The following is a 5594-nucleotide window of genomic DNA, read 5'->3' as shown; positions in this document are numbered from 1 at the left end:
AAAGAGTCCTTTAGTCCTTCTGTAAGGAGCCAGAACAGATTCTCCCTCTCTCAGTCTACTTTTCTCTATCTGCTTGACTCTTCTAACTTCAGTCCTCCTTCTGCTCGTAAGTTCATAGCACAGACCACGGTCACCAATAGTCCCTCAGTTTTATATTCTACCATACAAATACTCAGAGGGAGACATCTCCCTGTTTTCTGTCTCTATCTCTCTCCCCTACTTTCTATCTGGGCCTTAAATGAGTCACTAATTTAAGGAGTCCCAAATTAGGCTTGAAGATAGTGAACTGCCAATAATATAACTTAACCGATTTCAGAAAAATATACAACAAAATTTCCATGATGTCATTAAGGATAAGATAATGAAAGAAAACAAATATTACATTAAAACCACAAGGTTTACATCACTGAAAAGCACAAAGATTTGCAAACCCATGAACGGAGTAACAAAGAATTATGAAAAATAAAGACAGCAAGAAAACAAAGCTCAGATCACTATGTAGATTTGACCAAGTCTTAGACAAACTAAAAGGCAGCTCCGAAGCAAAGAGTGCCTATTAGAGGAGGTCAGGATTGGACAGAAATGGCCAGGCCCTAGTACCCCCTGCCATGCTCACTCATTGGCTGGAGGCTGCCCGAAAAGAGCAGAGCCATAGCTTGAAAGCTGAAGCCAATAACAGCAGGAAATTGTCTGCTAACTGCACTTATTGCACCTGAACAGCAAATTTTTTCTTGAAGAGAGGTTTAAGTGACACAACTCCACTTCAGCAGTGTATAAAAGTAGAATGATAGCAAGGCATATAAAAGCCTGCATTCCCACCAGTAGAGAGGACATGTTCATTTTCTTGTACCCTTACCAACCTTGAATATTACATGTGGTTGATTTTTTTTAGATTTTCAAGTTTTCTGTACATAGTATTTTCTTGCAATTTAAAGGAATAAAAATTAATTTCCATAAATATGGTTACAAAAAAAAAAACGTAGAATGATGTTTACCATTTTTTAGCTGCTCCGAAGCCATCTCTCTTTGTAAGAGCAACCCAGTTTTTGTTTGGGGTAAGTTGCACATTGTACTGTGTCAATGGAAGAGCAATGCCAGTGTTATAAGCTGAATTGTGCCCCTCGGACACACACCCACACAAATTCATGTGTTGATGTCTTAATTTCTAGTACTTTAGAATGTAACTATATTTGGAGATAGGGTCTTTAAAGATATAAATTAAAATAGCATCATTAGAGTGAGCCCTAATCCAATATGAATGCTGTCTTTGTAAGAGGACATTTAGACACAGACACATAGAGAGGGGAGACTAAGTGAAGATACATGGAGAAGCTGGCCATCTACAAACCAAGAAAAGAGGCCTGGAAAAGATTCTTTCATCACAGCCCTCAGAAGGAACCAACCCTCCTGACACCTCAATGTTGGATTTCTAGCCTCTAGAACTGCAAGAAAATAAATTTCCGTTGCTTAAGCCATGCAGTCTGTGGTATTTTGTTACTGCAGCCCTGGAAAATTAATACAATCGGGCTTCACTATGAAAGAAAAGAGGAACAGATTCTTCTCCAGGATATAGCTGGGAGAAAGCTCATGATGTAAGCTTGGCCAATCAGAAGCCAACTCTCAAGACACTGAATTCCATCCCGAGGAGGGTGAGAAGACAGAGGTGCAGTTGGCGGTCATTCATGGCTGCTTCTGGTCACTCTGGCTGTGGACAGCTTGCTATGCCCCTGACTCTTTAGACAGCACCCCTACCTACCTACCACCTGCCCCTTCTCATGAATATTTCCCTCCCCACTAGTATCATTCCAGTAAATTCCCCAGTCAGGGTCTGATCCTTCAACCAGGATTCCTAATTGACACAGAAAGTTTATCTATTACTAAATAAATTAATTTGGCAGCAAAACACAATGTGGAGAAACTGTTCATTGTTCGGGTAACAAACACGTAAATATACAATTTACCACCCTTCAAAAATAAATCACTCCAGAAGGCAGGTATAAAAATAATCTTCTTGAATGGTTTAAGAAGCAAATTTTGAGACATTACTAGTAAGAGAGATTTTCCCATAATTATTATGGTAGAGAAAATATGCCTGCTTTTTCAAATTTTTAACCATTTTTTATAAACTAAAATTGTACTACATTTGCCCTTGCCTTCTTCCTAATTTGATTTTAGAAAGTCACAGGTAAAGATTTGTGAAACTAACTAGACTTTTCACAATTTGCTGTGGCATTAAAGTGGTTGTGTTTTTGGTTCCAGGTCTTCTATTTTGAGAAAGAATAACACAAATAGACCTCTTTCTGTACTAGCCTCAGACCAGAGGCCACAGCATAAAATCACATTATCTCAAAACCAGAGCTGATACAACTAACTGTATGGTACCCAGATTAGCCACTATTTAAATAATTGCATGTTAATAATATTGATGAATGATGCAGTACTACCTAAAGTAAATCTCTAACAGGGTAACTACCCTTGGTCTAATTCTGGTCAATATTTTTTGCAGTGACCTATGCAAAGAGTAGGAAAGTGTGCTTTTCAAATTTAACAAGCACAAAACTAAAAAAGATAACCAATATGTTAGACATACAAGTTAAAATTTTAAATGGTATTGATTTTTTTAATTGGAGTATAGTTGCTCTGAAATATTGTGTTAGTTCATACTGTACAGCAAAGTGAATCAGCTATTCACACACACATATATCGCCTCTTTTTTGGATTTCCTTCTCATTTAGGTCACCACAGAGCACTGAGTAGAGTTCCCTGTGCTACACAGGTTCTCATTAGTTATCCATTTTATACATAGAATCAATAGTGTATATATGTCAATCTCAATCTCCCAGTTCATCCCATTCCTCCTTCCCCCTTGGTATCCATAGATTTGTTCTCTACATCTGTGTCTCTGTTTCTACTTTGTAAATAAGATCATCTATACCAATTTTTTCAGATTCCACATATATGTGTTAATATATGATATTTGTTTTTCTCTGACTTACTTCAGTCTGTATGACAGTCTCTAGGTCCATCCATGTCTCTACAAATGACCCAATTTCATTCCTTTTTATGACTGAGTAATATTCCATTGTATATATGTACTACATCTTCTTTATCCATTCCTCTGTTGATGGACATTTAGGTTGCTTCCATGACCTGGCTATTGTTAAAAAAACATGGAACGCTTCACGAATTTGTGTGCCATCCTTGCACAAGGGTCACGCTAATCTTCTCTGTATGGTTCCAATTTTAGTATATGTGCTGCCAAAGCAAGCACTAACTGGTATTGATTGACACAATATAAAAACATTAAAAGATGACATTTTTAATGTCTTGAATTCAGTATCAAAATCTTGAATTTAGTAACAAAACTGCAATGGCAATATATGTGGTTTTAAAATGCTCCTGACAGTTCTATTTTTAGTTTTTTAAGGAACCTCCATACTATTCTCCATAGTGGCTGTATCAATTTACATTCCCACCAACAGAGCAAGAGGGTTCCCTTTTCTTCACACACTCTCCAGCATTTATTGTTTCTGGATTTTTTGATGATGGCCATTCTGACCGGTGTGAGATGGTATCTCATTGTAGTTCTGATTTGCATTTCTCTAATGATTAATGATGTTGAGCATTCTTTCATGTGTTTGTTGGCCATCTGTATATCTTCTTTGGAGAAATGTCTATTTAGGTCTTCTGCCCATTTTTGGATTGGGTTGTTTGTTTTTTTGTTATTGAGCTGCACGAGCTGCTTGTAAATTTTGGAGATTAATCCTTTGTCAGTTGCTTCATTTGCAAATATTTTCTCCCATTCTGAGGGCTGTCTTTTGGTCTTGTTTATGGTTTCCTTTGCTGTGCAAAAGCTTTGAAGTTTCATTAGGTTCCATTTGTTTATTTTTGTTTTTTTTTTCCATTTCTCTAGAAGGTGGGTCAAAAAGGATCTTGCTGTGATTTATATGATAGAATGTTCTGCCTATGTTTTCCTCTAAGAGATTGATGGTGTCTGGCCTTACATTTAGGTCTTTACTCCATTTTGCATTTATTTTTGTGTATGGTGTTAGGGAGTGTTCTAATTTCATTCTGTTACATGTAGCTGTCCAGTTTTCCCAGCACCACTTATTGAAGAGGCTATCTCTTCTCCATGCCTCCTTTATCAAAAATAAGGTGACCATATGTGCATGGGTTTATCTCTGGGCTTTCTATCCTGTTCCATTGATCTGTATTTCTGTTTTTGTGCCAGTACCATACTGTCTTGATTACTGTAGCTTTGTAGTATAGCGTGAAGTCAGGGAGCCTGATTCCTCCAGCTCCATTTTTCTTTCTCAAGATTGCTTTGGCTATTCGGGGTCTTTTGTGTTTCCATACAAATTGTGAAACTTTTTGTTCTAGTTCTGTGAAAAATGCCAGTGGTAGTTTGATAGGGATTGCATTGAATCTGTAGATTGCTTTGGGTAGTAGAGTCATTTTCACAATGTTGATTCTTCCAATCCAAGAACATGGTATATCTCTCCATCTGTTTGTATCATCTTTAGTTTCTTTCATCATTGTCTTATAGTTTTCTGCATACAGGTCTTTTGTCTCCTTAGGTAGATTTATTCCTAGGTATTTCATTCTTTTTGTTGCAATGGTAAATGGGAGTGTTTCCTTAATTTCTCTTTCAGACTTTTCATCATTAGTGTATAGGAATGCAAGAGATTTCTGTACATTAATTTTGTGTATGCCACTTTACCAAATTCATTGACTATGAGTTTTCTGGTACAGTCTTTAGGATTCTCCATGTATAGTATCATGTCATCTGCAAACAGTGACAGCTTTACTTCTTCTTTTCTGATTTGGATTCCTTTTATTTCTTTTTCTTCTCTTACTGCTGTGGTTAAAACTTCCAAAACTATGTTGAATAAGAGTGGTGAGAGTGGGCAACCTTGTCTTATTCCTGATCTTAGTGAAAATGGTTTCAGTTTTTCACCATTGAGGACGATGTTGGCTGTGGGTTTGTCATATATGGCCTTTATTATGTTGAGGTAAGTTCCCTCTATGCATACTTTCTGGAAGGTTTTTATCATAAATTGGTGTTGAATTTTGTCGAAAGCTTTTTCTGCGTCTATTGAGATGATCATATGGTTTTTCTCCTTCAATTTGTTAATATGGTGTATCACATTGATGATTTGCATATATTGAAGAATCCTTGCATTCCAGGGATAAACCCCACTTGATCATGGTATATGATCCTTTGGATTGGATCTGTTGGATCTGTGCTGTTGGATTCTGTTTGTTAGTATTTTGTTGATGATTTTTGCATCTATGTTCATCAGTGATATTGGCCTGTAGCTTTCTGTCTTTGTGACATCTTTGTCTGGTTTTGGTATCAGGGTGATGGTGGTCTCATACAATGAGTTTGGGAGTGTTACTCCTTCTGCTATATTGGTATGATTTTTTTATATTTGTAATTTTTATGTTCTTAGGTGTCCCGGTTGCATGTACATGGTACCTGCATGATATATCTCTGCAAATATATATAATAACATCAGTTCACTTTCTTTGTAATCAAAGATAATGCTACTATGAAAGCAACCTACTTGTGTGTGTAGATGTGGACTTTGGGC

General features: G+C 36.8%; 1 non-coding gene across 1 annotated transcript; it reads right to left on the bottom strand.

Annotated features, from left to right (window-relative positions):
* Positions 1–3164: 3164 nt before the first annotated feature.
* LOC117307986 (U6 spliceosomal RNA) lies at positions 3165–3271 on the bottom strand. Its single transcript, XR_004521927.1, has one exon. It is a non-coding gene; the product is annotated as a U6 spliceosomal RNA (small nuclear RNA).
* Between the last annotated feature and the right edge of the window lie 2323 nt (positions 3272–5594).

This window comes from Tursiops truncatus, chromosome 14 (assembly GCF_011762595.2).
Source record: "Tursiops truncatus isolate mTurTru1 chromosome 14, mTurTru1.mat.Y, whole genome shotgun sequence".
Classification (NCBI taxonomy): Eukaryota; Metazoa; Chordata; class Mammalia; order Artiodactyla; family Delphinidae; genus Tursiops; species Tursiops truncatus.
The sequence above is the reverse complement of the archived record's forward strand: the minus strand, read 5'-3'. Positions and strand labels throughout refer to the sequence as shown.